The following is a 17,746-nucleotide window of genomic DNA, read 5'->3' as shown; positions in this document are numbered from 1 at the left end:
AAAAGTGGACATAAAAAATGGCTCAAAAATGAATGTAACATTAGACAAACAATGGGGTGCAAAGGTTGACACAACACATGACTTAACATAGGATGCAAATACAAATGCAAATTTGGATGCTCAAAAGGGTGTAAAATTGGATGCGGGAAATTATGTTAAAAATTATGCAAAACTGGATGTAGCAAATTGTGAAAAATATGGTGCAATATGAGATGTGGAAAAGGGAGGCAAATCAAATGCAAAAGTGGACATAAAAAATGGTCCAAACAAACATGAAAAAATGAGCACAAAAATTCATGGAAAACTTGATAGTAAATCAAATTCAACATATGGTGCAAATATAGGCACTAAAGTTGGTGAAAAACTAGATGCAAAAGTAGGTTCAAAATTAGAAGAAAAAACTAGTGTAAGACAAGATGCAAAACCTGGTGTAAGACTAGATGCAAAAATCAGCACAAAATGGATGCAAAAGAATGTGATAAATTGGATTCAAAAGATGGTGTAAACGTGATGCAAATGATGGCTAAAAAATGGAAGAAAAGAATGGCACAAAATAGGAAGCAAAAATGATGAAAAATAGATGCCAAAAAGGCATAAAACTAGAAGCAAAACTTGTCATAAAATTAGATGCAAATCTTGGTGCAAAATTTGACACAAAAAATGATGCATAATCTAGTGTAAAAAAGGTTGTAAAATATAGCATGAAAAAGGATGCAAAATTAGGCGCAAAAAAGGATGCTTTAAAAATTTTACAATAGAGCCAGATTTAGTATCAGGTTGCTCATCCCTGTTGTAAAAAAAATGCACTAAAATCTGGCGCTAAAACTTGTGCAAATTGCATGTTTTGTTGTAGTGATTGGTTGTTATAACACCAACCTGCAAAAATAAGAGATGAGGATGAAGCTATAAGCTCTACACATTCCTAACCCTAGAATAACGTGTTCCAGGAGGATGCAAACCTTCTATTGACAATAGAGTCAGACTTAGGGAGAATTATATAGCTGCAATAAGTAAAAACAAGGTTGTATAATTACCTGTGAGCAGTGATGAATGGTCGTCATCCCTTCAGAACTCTGTGCATAAAAAATTCAATTTGACATTAAAATGAGAAAAGAAGGAAGGTATAAATATTGTTAGTATTCGTCGTGAGAAATATTCACAAAGAGTTGAACTTATGGCTAGTTACACCGTAGTTATAGACTTTTGCTGAGGTTTAGAGTTGGTTACTCTCTAGACAAAATAATACTTTATGCAAAGAACCCGGTAAGGGTTTCAATCTACAATAGTAAAAGAACTCATAAGTGCATGCAATAGTGCTAGAGATAAAAGAACAACATAATGGTAAAAATTGCACCTGGAAGTGTAAAGACTGAGAACTGGTTGGGAGGGCATACTCATAGTTGCAAAGCGATTTTCCTCATGAAAGAAAGGTTCCAAATGAGCTAGGGCAATGCAAAAGGGAATTAGGTAGATACCTTCATAACTCCTCTCACCAACACCATTGGATCTATACCTTATATATTATGTCGTTGGATCAACCAATGCATAGTCCAAGGACCATAATACATTTTTCACATCTGTAGTTCAACAGCTAGACATAGAGAATGTTCCAAAAAACTCGCATGTGAAATATAGAATAATCCATCAGTAATCAAAGTCCCGAACTATACCATGAGAGAGGTATTATATTAATCTTATAAATAATTGTGCGATTCCAAAATAAAATCATATCGCCACCGATGCACAAACTTTGATTCTAACAATATAGATGTAGATTAGTAAGGATCATACTTTTAACAATGAAATAAAGATAAACCCAAGAGTATCTTCTACCCTATGAAATGATGAATCTATAAATGTAACTAACTTGGATCCAGTGCCAAAAAAAAAAATTATATATCTATATATATATATATATATATATATATATATATATATATATATATATATATATAGCTATATGCATTGCAAAACATAAATAACATTAAAGATATTGTTACTTCTAAGTTCAAAGAAAAAATGTGGTGTGAGAAAGACTTAGCGGCTAAAAGAAAATTAAGTTATTATAAGAAGGTCATCAACCCCACCCTAGAAGATCAAAGGTATCTCTCTATTTTAACTAGCTCAAAGAAGAAAATTAATATAGCAAAGATTAGAATGAATTCTCACGAGCTCCATAGTGAAACAGGTCGTTGGGCAGTTCCTAAAACGCCATGGACGGAAAGGATCTGCCATATATGTAAGAATAGGAACATCGAGGATGAAAACCACTTCCTCTTAGAGTGCCCCGCGTATAACCACATTAGATCTCAGTTTCACAATCTTTGTTACAATACTAACCTTCCTAGCCTTTTACAATGTCAAAATTATAGTGAGCTCGGGAGGCTTCTCTCCAAGCTTTTTGAGCATAGGAATAAAATCTTAAATCAAAATAGATAATTTGTTTCTTTAGGTCCGATAGACCATTATTTGGTCTCAGCGGACCTTAACCATCATCATCATCATATATATATATATATATATATATATATATATATATATATATATATATATATATATATATATATATATATATATATATATATATATATATATATATATATATATATATATATATCACTTGGAGTTGTTCTAGTGTGGTTGCACATGCAAAGATTTAATCCACATTGATGTTGAAATATTAATAATAAATCACTTCTAGGGTAAAATAAAAACATATTTATTTTTTTATGTTGGTAAGTTGAAGTTAGGGGAGACCTTACAAGTGGTATAAGAGTTGAAGGGTTCAACACTGTGGCCTATTTAAGGGAAAATAATGACAAGAATGTGTTATGTTTCATAAAAAAAAAGTGAAAAATACTATCATGGGAACATTAAAGTAATTCTATTATGTGAAATAAATTATCTAAATATTAATCGATGTATTTTTGGGGCCACCTTCACCTACAATAACTAATTTATTGGATGCTTATGAAAACAAATGAATGTTTAGAAGATTTATTTAATAACAAACGATAATTAATTAAGTATATTATATCTTGTCACTATTGTATAATGTGAGAAGTTCATGATCAAGAATGATGAGTAAGCATATGCATAGACAAATTAGAATACGTGTACAAGAGTAAACTAGTAAAATGACATTTCCTATACTATAGGTTTGTGTGAGTGTCGTATGTGAAATAAATTTGAAAAGTTGGGATTATATACATGATAATTACCTGTTTCCATATGCAAGATCCTTTTGTTAATTTTCAAAATTATTTTTTTACACATAATTCATAAGATTAATAATCATAAATATGTTTAAATTAAAAATCGAATATAGATTGTTGAGAGTAGAGGCAGGTATTAAAAGGGGTAAATGATACTATTGGTGCCAAGGTGAATAATACTTAATTCTTACACTAGATACATTTGTAAATTAATCATTGTATTGGTATAAACTACCTCCTTGCCCATACAGGATGTTGACCAAGAATCTAGTGAAAGAGAAAAGTTTGTAGTAAATTTTTTTTTGAACCTTAACAAAAGAGTAATCTCACTTGAGTGCATTGCACGTTAAAAGGATTTATTGGAAACCTAATGCAAAATAAACAAAAAGAGAGAGAGAAAATACACATAATAAAGTGTATATAAGAATTAGGAAAGGGAAAAAAATGGGGCAAACGACCCTGTATTACATAAAGAAAATATATGATGTAGTGGTATACCCAAGAAGACCAACTAGGAATATTTAAAGATAATTGTTGAAAATATTAAAGGGAGATATAGAATGATTATAATTACAAGATAATGTATTATCAGGGGTCAGTTAGGGTTATATTGAGGATTGGTATAAATGGTTAGTATCATTTTTACCAATTAAGCACTGGTAAGTGAAATGATGAATTTTGATAGTGTTGATGATATACATTGTATGGAGTACACAACATGGTACCCGTAAGGTAACAAAAACTTGTTATTTAAATAAATAAATAACTAAATTTCAATAGTATAATTAAGGTATGAACAAGTCCAATCCAGTAATATCCATTTGGTATGAGGAAGCTTGGATTTTAGGATTGCTGGGGAAGTTGTAAAATAATGAACCTCCCTCCCTAGAAGTCTTTTCATTTATGGATTCACCAAAAGTTATAATAGTAGAATAATTGGTCCAAACCACTTGCATGGAGGTTTTCAAAAGTCAAATAATTGGGAATTGGCTCTTGTTAAGAAACTAGATAATTGAAGGTAAGTTGTGATAAGCTATCATAATAACTTGCGATGGAAAGGGGATCAGTCTCGGAATAGTGAATAAGCATCATATTTGATATTTTAAGTTAAAAATTATATGACAATAGTATTTAAGTTACCTCGGGGTAGTAAACAAGCATAGAAACACCTCATAACAATGTTGTTGATACCCATAAATATATCATCTTTACACCAAATTTAGTAAGTACAAAGTAAGCAATATTAAAGCCATTTTAAAGAATATGGGGGTCCATTAAGAGGGAAATGCAATGTCCCCAAATATAGGAAAGGAATTTAGATATCTTTTGAATTTTATTTCAACGTGATCAAGCATATTAAAGGAGGAAATTGACAACATATTGACATTAAATGCTTCTAAGATGGAAACTAACCCAACATCCAATAACAGAGCTTCCGTGGAGAAAATATCTTCCATGAAAATATTTTCATTGTATATATGAAGAACTAGCACATCACCATATTTCTCTTGTATATAGTGGATTTTCCTTTGCCACAATTCTAAATGAAGGACCCTTAAGTCAATTCTTCCATTGAATTAGTCCACAAGGACTTTTGAATCCCCAGAATCTGAATACTTTTCCCTACTCCAAAGGGAAATCCTCATGGCACACCACAAATCGAGGATTTCATCTATAATTTGTGCCTTTTCTAATACCTAGTTTTCACTTAAACATCAAATTCTAGGAGAAGAAAATGACTATACCCACACCACAAACATTCGTATGACTTGCTCCATCAAATAATCCCCATTATATACCATGTCATAAGCTCCATATCTCTAATAAGCCCAGTTTTCTTTGCTTTCAAAGATTTCACTTGCTCAAGATCAGACGATCTTGCATTATGTGCAATAAATTCAAAGAAAAACATAGTCTTCAAACAAAGAGTGATTTCACCCTATCCAAATTCCCCAAAATACAAATATCCGAAGGAATTTAAGGGAAGAGGAAATAAACCTTTCATTCCAAGTCGAGAGACACTCTTAAACCGAGATTTCATTCCACCAAGCATTAAGGTCAAAACAAGTGAAAACTTCCTTCTAAACATAATTACAGAAGGTAATAAATGAAAAAATTAGAAATAGACTCCTCATTCATACGACAAAGAAAAAAATATAGGATCCACTCATCCTTTCTTAACAAGAATATCCCAAGTCAATATTTTTCCTTCCAACAACATCCAAAGTAACAACCTGCATTTAAAGGGGCCTTGTTCCTTTGATACTAATTTGTACCACCATTTTAAAGAAATGAGAGGAGAGGACTATCTTGAATCAATGCATCATATCCAAATATAAATGATGTAATTCCACTTTTTTTATTTTTAGACAACCTGATGATGTCTTCCTCCTCTCAATTAATTGCAATACCAACTTTACTCAAATTCAATATATAAATCCAAATCTAAATTTTTTGTGTAAAGATTAGCCACATTCTAACAAACGTCAATTATAATTACATTCTTCTTTTGATGGTGCATCATGTCCTCCTTTTACATGCCACACCAACAAGTCAAAGATATTGGAAGTAACACACATCATGTACTATTATGGTCCTGCTTCTTCATAATAAGACAAAGTTATTTTTATGCTGATAGGCACGCCTATTTCAACTTAATGTGGAAGTAGGCTTCTATATTTTAAATTTGTATTTAAATCAATATACAAGATTAGATCTAAAAGGAATATGCTTTGTCTAATTAGTGGATCGAGGGCTTCGATTTCACCAAGCCCTTTCCTCTTGCAGGTTACATAAGCATAATTAATTTAATAATTACACTAGAAGTGAAACTTTTCATCTATTCCTTTTCCCACGTGGTTGGTTTTCTCTTTAGTCTACCATGATTGGAATGGGAACCAAAATAATTACTAGTTCTCTGGTATCTGATAAAACTTTATCATGCTTATGGAAGCTGCATTTCTAGGTTGTGCCACGATGAAGTCCCTCATTTCTGTTTTAAGCTTATTCGTAACACCCTCCTCCCACATCTACCCAAGTAACCGACCAACCAAGGTAAACATGTGACAAGAATTCAGTATGATATGATTTTGACCTCCCAAGTCACATTAAGGAAGTAGAACCAATGAAAACACACCATACATACCTTCCACATCAGCAACATAACTCCTACGAACTATCCCAGCCTTTCTAGTAACCAGCTCCTGGATCCCACTGAGATTTTAAACCACTTAACCCCTATAAACTCCCATGATCTGGGCATGACAGTGTCCAGAAGGCTCTAGACGCTCCCACAGCATGGCATTCCAACATTCAGGGACTAGTTTTCTCAATGTTGTGCCACCGTCCTTAGGATTTGAGCCACTTTTTCAAGCCTAGATCCCGGGTCATTACCCATAATTGAATGACACCTTTAGAACAAAAAGATAACAAGGGAATAATTATACAAATGCAATTAATTAAACAAGCCCTTGACTGGACTCCTACTAGCTATGACATGCATTTTTCCAAACATATCACAAATATGTAATCTATAGGTGTAAACAATAGATCTAAGTATATGGGTCTCATACGCATTTGAGAATCACTAAGAAGCATTGATGCCTCAACATATTAGCTGGTATTCCATCCATTAGGCCATAGATACATTGTTCATTCATTTACAAGTAAAAACATTATGAGATCCATACATAGTCGTTGTCATAAAACATATATATAACTAGCATAGCAGCAACAAAAATACCAAGGAAATCACAACCATATAATCCACATATAAACTAGTATAATACTCATGAAATAACAAGGAGAAATAACCTCTTATTAATGATGCAAAGGCCAACCATTTGTGGGACTTCCACGAACCACTCGACTATAAACATGTCTGAGCCAAAACTCTCTTCAACCAGTCCACCCCATACTATATTCTAAGCATGAATGTGGGATCTCATAAAACACATCAATCCAAAACTATCCAGGGCTTCCAGAGGCCAACAACCTCAACCCATCAAATAGTGATTCCACCTCATGGTTATACATCACTAATACCATCATCAGATTGGTCTCTACCCAAGCCTTATAGGGCTCCATAATGTTTGTTCCAACCAAGGCTTCCAGGACTAGTAACTCAACCTACATCTTATTCTAGGCTTCCAAAGTGTTTGTCCAACCAGGGATTCTAGGACTAGTAACTCAACCCACAAAGGGATTCCAGAGCACTTTTCCAACCAAGGCTTCCAGGACTAGTAACTCAACCCAAATTGTTACATGGCTTCCAAAGTGTTTGTCCAACTAGGGCTTCCAAGAACTAATAACTCAACCCAAGCTAAAGGAAACATGAGAACCAACCAAAATGAATCCGCAACACCATGGCCATCCGGCAAATGGAAAGGCTAGGCAAATTGACTATCAATCTAGGAAATCCTCTTTGCCAATGACATATCATGACCAATAAACCACATGCATATTCCATGCATGCCAAGAATAGTGAGGAAATCATACATGCAACTTGGTACCTGTAAGCCAAATATTTTTTACTTTTTGATCACAGTGTCCTCTTGCACTTTCCTGTTATTCCTTTTCCTTCTTGCTCCAAGATTCTAAGTATGCCACACCCTCCAAGAGTGCTCCAAAAAAAATCTAAGTGTCCAAGAATGAGAGAGAGAGAGATCCAAAAATAAACTGAAAAAAGTTTGTGTACTGATCCTCAGAATCATTTTTATTAATGAGGCCTCTATTTTCTTCATTTTCCATTATTTTCATTCATTTTCATCCTCACATGAAACCTGTGACTTTTCACCTCCCTTTTCTCCTAATTTCCATTATTTTCATAAATAAATGTGCCAAAATGACAATTTTCCTTTCCAAAGCCTTAGCCATTTCATTTGCCAATTTCCTTAGCCATTAATAAACCAAATGAACACCCACACTAAGATGTCTTACCCAACATTCAATTTGGAATAATTGTCCCATCAACCGTGGTTATTGTTTTTCCTTTATTAAGTTTTATTACATGGAATTTTCACTAGGGTTGTTACAGAACCCACCCACTTGGAGGAACAACGTCCTTGATGTTTGACAACACCTTTAACCACAAGACTACAATAAGAAAAAATTACTACCCATGGAGATTTATAACATAGGTCATTGAAGTATTTACAATGATCATCCTACTGAGAAGAAAACCAACATGACAACATAAAAACTATAACATCATAGTGACATGACACCCATAACACTTATTGGAGATTTATATCATAGATCACGATGGTATTTAAATCCATATACATATTTACAAATACCAAACATCACCAAAAAATGTACCAAAAGAATATACCAAAGACATATACCAAAACATCCGCTCAACCAGCAAATAAGGAAGGATACATAGCCCACATCTGATCTTCCATCTCCCATATAGCTTCATCAAACCCAAAGTGCTTCCATTGCACCTTAACCTTCTTGATTGTTCGGTTCCAAAGCATGAGCATATTTCTCTGTAATATACACTGAGGCTTCAGTTGGAATTCTCCATCTGGATCCACCTACAATACACACCATTCGATCACATGAGAAACATATTTAACATAATTCTTAAGAAATGACACATGGAAAACATCATGGACTTTCATTGTCGAAGGCAGTGCAAGTTGATTCGCTACTAGCCCAATCCTCTCAATAATCCTGCAATGTCCATAAAACCTGGGTACCATCTTGGCACATGATCTAATCCTTAAGGATATCTTCTTTGGTTTTATGCACAAGTACACCTCTTCCCCACCCTGGAACTCCTTGAAAAACCTATTCTGATCTGCACAGATCTTCTACCTATCCTGTGTTTTTTCCAAATTCTTCTTGATTACCTACATTTCCTACTCCATGTCTTCCAACATATCTGGTCCAATAAACACCCTGTTAACTAGATCACTCAAACTGATGGGAGTATTACAACTCCACCCATACAATGCCTCAAAGGGACTCATCCTCAGTGAATCTTGGTACCCATTGTTATAAGCGTACTCTACCAGTGGAAGATACTCTTCCCACTTCTGTTGTTGATACATCACATACATCCTCAGCATGTCTTCCAATATCCTATTGACCCTCTCTATCTATCTATCTTTCTACGGATGATAAGTTGTACTGAAGGCAAACTTTGTGCCCAAACCTGCAAATAACTCCTTCCAAAACTTGGAAGTGAACGTCGCATCACTTTATGACACAATCTTTGTCGGAAATCCATGAAATTTGACCACATATCTGATGAATACCTATTCTACATCGTTAACTAAGAATGTAGACTTCACTGGAATGAAGTGCATGACCTTGGTCAACCTATCCATGACAACCATGATGGAATTGTGTTGTCTCAATGTCCTCGACAATCCTGTGATAAAGTCCATGAAATGATCTCCCATTTCCATTCTGGAATCACAATAGGTTGTAGCTGTCCACCCGGATGCTTACACTCTGCCTTCACTCGCTGACAATCAAAATCTGTAGCCATAAACTCTGATATGTCCTTCTTCAAATTCGGCCAATAATAAAATTTCTTCATTGTGGTTAATGTCTTTTGATAGCCTAGGTGACATGAATATGGTTTCACATGGAACTCCCTCAAGATCACTTTCTTGAGATCACCATTGTTTGGCACATATATCCTATCTCTAAATCTAACCAATTCGTTTATTGTGAGACAATAGTCCACATCTTGTGCACCTGCATTTGTATGTGTACCTGTACCACTACCTGTACATGTACTTGTACCACCACATGTACTTGTGCCTATACCACTACTTGAACTCTACTGCAACCTCCACGTAATCTCCATATACTTGACATCCTGCTGACCCACATGCAAGATCCTATCCCATAGATTTATCCAATAGGAACTCATAACCCCTATATGATTTACCTGTATCCACCTGCTAAGAGCATCCGCGACTTTGTTGTCCTTTCCTTTGATGTACTTGATCTCGAAGTCAAAATCACTGATCATGGCCAACCATATAGCCTACCTGCCATTCAGATTCGATTGGTTAAATAGATACCACAAACCACTATGATCACTCATCAATACAAACATCTTGCCCAGAAGATAGTGCCTCCACATCTTCCATGCATGTATGATCGCTGCCAACTCAAGATCATGTGTGGGGTAGTTCTGCCAGTGCTCATTCAGCTTTCGTGAATCATAGCATACCATCTGTCCATCTTGCACAAGGACTCCACCAAGTCCTCTCTTGCAAGCATCTATACATACTACAAACTCTTTGTTCATATCTGTAATCTTTAACACTAATGCATGTGTCAACAACTGCTTGAGCTGCTCAAAACTAGCCTCACACTCCTCTTTCCATTCAAACTTCTTACATTTCTAGGACCTTCCCACTACATAATAGCTCTTATATTTTCTAGATCCACTGTTACTCCATCCTTGGAAACCACATGTCCTAAGTAGTGTACTTCAATATGAAAGAAATTGCACTTGCTGAGCTTAGCATACAACTGATGCTCTCTCAACAACCTCAACAATATTTCTAAATTCTCAACGTGCTCTTCTTCATTTTAGAATATACTAATAGGTCATCAATAAAAACAATAACAAACTTATCCAAATACAGACACAAAAAACTATTATTTAAAAACTCCGCCTGTCTGGACTCATTATTTAAATACACTCCTCTTGTATGGAATCATTATTTAAAAACATCAAGTCCTACCATGGAAGGGACATGCTAGACAACATATATCATTTTGAGAATCACTTAAACATCATTAGCTCTTTTACATGATATCGTCTCAAGATACGAAGCGTTCCCTTGATGATGGAATCACTTTGTAGTCTGAAACGTTGGGTTTTTAAAACCCTTTAATAGGTCATTCCACACTCTTTCAACACATTGAAGTAGCTGCAACATTAGTCAAAACTAATGGAAATACAACAAACTCATAATTCCCATACCTGGTTCAGAAAATTATCTTGTAGATGTCCTCTTCTTTAATGCTTACCTGATGATATTCAGATCTCAGATCAATCTTTGAGAACACAGTTGCTCCCTTCAATTGATTGAACAATTCATCAATCCTTGGTAATGAATACCTATTCTTTGTGGTCACTTTTTTCAACTTCCTATAGTCATTGCACAACCTGAGAGAAACATCCTTCTTCTTCACAAAAAATACTAGTGTTCCCCAAGGTGATACACTTGGCGTAATGTATCCCTTATCCAAAATTTCCTTCATCTACATCTTCAACTCTACCAACCCAAGTATACTCATCCTGTAAGGTGCTTTTGATGTTGGAGATACAACTGACACCAACTCAATAGAAAATTATACTTGTGAGGTGGAAACTCTAAAATCTCCTCAGGAAATTCATCTTGAAACTGCTATAGAATTGGGTACCTGCTCAAAACATTTGCATTCTTAACTTCCTTACCTTTGTCACTAGAAATGTGTACTACAAATAACACCCACCCTTTCGTGTGAGTACACTTTACCTCCATAGCTGTCACCATCCTCACTGATGTTGTTTTCTTCTTACCCTGCAAAACTCTTTGTTCCCCATTTTCATCGAAGCACTTAATGGATTTTTCCTAACAATCCACCTTGGTTCTATGAAGGTACAACCAATCCATGCCCAACATCATATTGGATGATCCCAATCGTAATACATTAAAATGTGCTTAGGTATGCATTCCATTCAAATCAAATGTACAAGCTCTTACCCAGTGGTGAACTCGCTTCTTTGTACCCGTAGCCAGTTTCACTAACCAAGATTCTGCATGCACTTCTTTATTCAAACCATAGTTATCCACTAGTTTAGGACTAACATAACTATAATTAGATCTAGGATCAATCAAAATAGAAACAAATTGATCACAAAGTTTACTATCCATCTCAATGATAGATTCCTAATGGTCTGCATGTCTATTATACAATGCTGCATAGATACGGGGAGCACTTTGACCAACATCCCCAATGGTTTATGCCTCCTGTGCACTATATATCTGAGGCCTACCACACTGATTCTGCGGACAATCTCTCATGTGATGATATTTTCCACAAGTCCAACACTTTATTGGCTTCCAACCTGCATCTTTGTTATGCTCCTTAGATCGATGTGCCTGTCCTCTGTCAGATGCATTGAACTTATTAGATGGTGATATATTATATTTATTACCTAAATACTAAGGTATCACTCATTTATTGTCCCGTTTTCCTTTGTTCTTTGCATTAACTTGCCAATCCGGTTTAGTCTTAGATCTGCACTTTGATTGCTCATAACAGTGCTTTATCTTTCGAATGGCCTCCTCCAATGATCTAGGCTCATCGAACTCAATCCTGTCTTTGAATGCCATTGGTAACCCACTAGTGAATCTCTAAATCCTGGTCTTCTCCTCCTTGAGGTAAGGGACGTACCTCAGTAGCTCCAATAAATTACTAGTGTACTCCTCATTTGTCATTGATCCCATCTTCAGCTCATAGAATTATTTTTCCCTCTCATCAAAGTATCTCTCTTATAGGTCCAACTAGGGATTCCAAGGACTAGTAACTCAACCCAAGATAAAGGAAACATGAGAACCAACCAGAAAAATGAAGAAATGAATCCACAACACCATGACCATCTAGGAAATGGAAAGGCTAGGCAAATCCACTATCAATCCACACAATTCTGCACGCAAGTAAAAATTCATGACCAATAGACCTCATACATATCCCATGAACACCAAAAGTAGTGAGGAAAACATACATGCAACTAGGTAATTGTTAGCCAAATCCATTGTAGTTGTTGATCCCCATGTCCTCTTACGCTATCCTGCTCTTCCTTTTCCTTCTTGCTCCAAAACTTCAAGTATGCCACACCCTCCAAGAGTGCTCCAAGAAAACTCTAAGTGTCCAAGAATGAGAGAGAGAGAGCTCCAAAACTAAACTGAAAAAATATTGTGTATTGATCCTTAGAAGCCTTTTTATTAATGAGGCCTCTATTTTCTTCATTTTCCTCCTCACATGCAACATGTGACCTTTCACCTCCCTTTTCTTCTAATTTCCATTACTTTCATAAATAAATGTGCCAAAATGTCATTTTTCCTTCAAAATCCTTAGCCATTGCCTTTTCCAATTTCCTTAGCCATTAATAAACCAAATGAACACCCACACTAGGATATGTTGCCCAACATTCACCTTGGAGTAAGTGTCCCATCAACCTTATTATTTTTCCTTTATTAATTTTTATTACATGGAATTTTCACCAGGGTTGTTACATTATTGAGCTTTATATCTGTGTTCTTTGCATAAAATATTGACTTGGTAATCAATTTATTTTGATTGAGTCTGTAACAACTTCCTTTCTAATGAATAAATTATCGAAATAGATTACTAAAATAATCATTTGTAAATTCCTTTTTCTTACACATATCCACCTACCTATAATACTCACAATTTTCCTTAATGAATAATTTGATAGTTTTTTACAATGCCCAATACAAATATTGAATAAACACACCAAAATCACATAGATCACAACCACTGACAATGGATTTATTTCTTTTAAACCTCAGTTTTTTTTTTTTTTACTAGAGAGTCATTGCCTACACCATATAACTCCAATATTCGCAACATAGAGACATTATGGCATTCTAGTATTAACCGGATTATTTTAGTTTTTAATGAAATTCAACCACATGTATTTAAGTCTATGACTTCGGTGGAGTGGCACTTCAGTAATGAAAAGGTTTATCATGAGGCTTCTCATGCTTATGTTTATTTGTTTATATAAATTATACATATAGGTTAGACTTCAAACTATCTCGAAATACAATTCTGTCATGTACATTCAGGAAGTCAATTCTCTAGGTTTGTGTGACAAATCTATGACCTTAGGTGATTCGATTTAGATCGACGGTGGAGAAACATTACAGGTTGGTTAGAGGGTAACCACCCTTTTACCCAGACGACATCTTCCACTCATTTTTGAGTTTCCCTTTACCAAAATTGGGCTCTGCAAATTTTGGAGGAACTAGGGTTTGATTCCCTCTATTTTGTTTGACTCAGTCTGCACGCTTAATCTCTAGGTAAATGGTTGATTCCGTCTGTTAAGTTGTATTTCTCTTTACATTTACTATGTTTCTTGATTATGCATTGCTAAACCCATTACTTAATTTTATAATTTCGAGTCGTTGGCTTGATAACAAGGTGTATAAATGGGGATTTCATCTCTGCTTTACCTTCTGAAGCCAACGATCACGGAGTTCATAGAACTTAAACCTTAATGAATTGCAGGAAAATTGGAAGCACGCTTTAGAGTTGGTTAGTCTTGAACCCAATGTTCCACGATAATTTCAAATTTTCCGGGTTTTTATTCCAGTCTTCTTACTTTAAGTCTATGTATGAGATTTTCTTTTTCCCTAGAAGGTGTTGTTGGAACTTACTCACAAAGGGGAACCGGCCCAGGTAATTATTTCTTTACACTTTTCGTATTGTATGAATTATGGACTAGTACTAGCCCACAAATACTATCCCTAATTTCTTGTTTGATTATTTTTTCCACTGCAAGTGAGGCCCTTAGATGGGGCCTCCCACAATTATTCCAAGAATTCAAGATTTCCCTCCAGGTCTCGTTTTAACTATTTACCCCTGGATTTTGCCTTTTAGGTGTCGTGACAACTTACTAGACTATGGTTTATAGATGATTTTTTTCTTAACAGATTGATAGAAGTACTAGATCTTATAATAAAATTGTGTAGAATATGTTCTTATTTAAATTATTTGACCTGTGACTACATAGTTTTTTTTTTATCTGAGTATGGAAAGGTTCATTTGGTGCTGGCACCATATAATTTGTGACTTCAACCACAACATGGCAAGTTATGTCTGGTTGATTTTACACTTCACTGCTAATATATATATAAATATATATATATATATATATATATATATATATATATATATATATATATATATATATATATATATATATATATATATATATATATATATATATATATATATATATATAGATATATATATATATAGATATATATATATTGCTTGCAGTTACTCTACCTTAGCGACGCTCACTGGTTAAGTCTTTAATAAAGGGTCTAGACAAATTTTGCATTGCTACAGAGAGATTTAGTAGTTTGTTTTTGTTCACCTATTAACTTTAAACTTTTGAGTTTGAATTATCTTGTGTGCATCAACAACAAATTATTGTATTTTTCTTTATACGATGATGTCTTGCTAAACATGGCAGAGAATTCTTCTTTTTTTGAAAATTTGATATGTCTAGAATATTGAATTATAGTTTTGGCACCTCATAACTTTAAAACATGGTTTTTTCTCACTTTCTGGTTTATTAGCTTGTCTTAACTACACCCTTTCTTTAATGGGTACTTAGATATAATTGTATGAATGTATCTATGCTGAATTTTAGTTAAATAATATTGAATGCCTTGTTATTGTCCCCTTCCTTTAGTGCATGACAGTGAGGAGGGAACTGACGATCATATGTAATATAAATTCGTGATACAATTGTTGTTCCTCATTAAATAAATTATTCTTGCTTCTCAAGGTGGTAATCGCACAAAATATTCATTCTGGTACTATTAAATTTTCAACTCAGATATCGTTATTACTTTCGTTAGTTAATTTTTGTACATGCACTTAATTATATAGATGAATAAATTATTGGTCCAAACTTCCTATGGTGGGATATCCTTTTGCTTAGTCAATTTTATTTTGCTATTAGTTGGAGGTTTTCCAGTCATACTCGGAATTCTCTAGTGATTATTTATTTTACTCTTGTCAATAGTTATACATATGAATACATTATTTCTGACATCACATAGGCATTATTCCTCTGGAACCTAGGGTTATCTTTCTTTCTGTGATAAACATATATATAGTTGTACTCCTTATGTCAGCATGAATATTTATATATTGCTCTTCAGATAGTTTCAGATAAATCTTTTATCTTGCATAGTCTAGTGTCATGATAGTTCTGTTTTTATTTCATAATAACTAATGTATTTTATTTCATTAGCTAATAGTTTTGTTTATAAAGTTGTTGGATATTTTCAGAGGTATGAAATCCCTCGAGTGGGTTTTTTCCTGAAGGCCTGCTCAACATTCCAATCCTCTAAGAACTTGAAGTTAGGACTGCTCTGGTCTACTCTTAACTCGAGGGCTTAGAGCTAGCCTACTTCACTGGTTTTATTCCTCAGTACATTTCAATCATTTTATTTACACATATTGCACATATTTGACATAATAAAATTGACATGCATGGGAAAAAAAATATTCATTTCGAAACATTAAGTCAGATACTTATCTCTAAAATCCAGTCTTATCTAGGCACAAAATTACTGGGATAATGAGTGCTCCACCCAACCAACAAGTGCTCTCTTTGCACAACATGACTCCCCCCTAGCCAGTTTCTTCCAATATGAGTTTTTTGACAGTGACCTAACAAAGTCTATCCCAAGGCATCAAGACTTCACTAGTCCATCCTAGGAACTCAGACTCAGAAGTTTGTCTTAGGGATCCCGTTGGCCATCCACCAGCTCAATGATACCCCAACTGGCAGCATCCTACCAACCTTTAACATTGTTCTGTTTTAGGTTCCAAATATTATAACTTCAACTCCTCTCTTGGACCTCCTCCAACCATGTACCAAGTCTCCAAGGTCACGACAAGTTTTCTTCCCTCTCACCATCATGGCTTCCGTGTCCCCACTGAGATTATTTATCTCTAGGGAGAGGAATACTTGTCTTAGCTATCAAGTAAATTAAACTCTCTTTTAGCACCCTTCCCATAATTTTGTGGTTGGCCATAACTTGTATTATAAAAAAAATTCAAAAAAGTAAAAAAAACATTTATGCTTTTCCATCTATTATAGGCCTTTACTTGGCCCAAGTCATTTGTGGTAAAATGAAATTCTTTACTCGTTTATCGAGGGGTGTTACATCTTCCCCCCTTCGAGTGAAACACCATCTTCGATGTTTCTTAGTCCTCAAAGGCTAGGCTATGCCTTGTGTATATGATATTTATCCTCACAAGTAGCCTCTCTCAGTGGAAGTGCTTCCATTGCCCTTAACCTGGATAATCGCTTGCTTATTTAGCATAATTTCTCTCTGATTTAGAGTGCACAGAGGTTCAACCAAGATTATTCCGTTTGGTTCGAACTACATCCACAATCATTATGTCATTAGCTCCATAATTATTATTCAAGGAAGTATATATCTATATATATATATATATATAGATATATATACATATATACATATATACATAGATATATATATACATAGATATATATATATATATATATATATATATATATATATATATATATATATATATATATATATATATATATATATATATATATATATATATATATATATATATAATCTGTGTGTGTGTGTAAACATTTCATATTTTACTACAAACATCATTAATTGTATTTATGTACACTACAAGGGTCATTAGTATACATCACAACCGAACAGGGGTTAACAACATGTACTCAA

The sequence above is a fragment of the Pinus tabuliformis genome, chromosome 6, assembly GCF_031772625.1.
Source record: "Pinus tabuliformis cultivar Carrire ecotype Pingquan chromosome 6, CPIR1, whole genome shotgun sequence".
Taxonomy (NCBI): domain Eukaryota; kingdom Viridiplantae; phylum Streptophyta; class Pinopsida; order Pinales; family Pinaceae; genus Pinus; species Pinus tabuliformis.
This window is presented reverse-complemented; position numbering follows the sequence as displayed.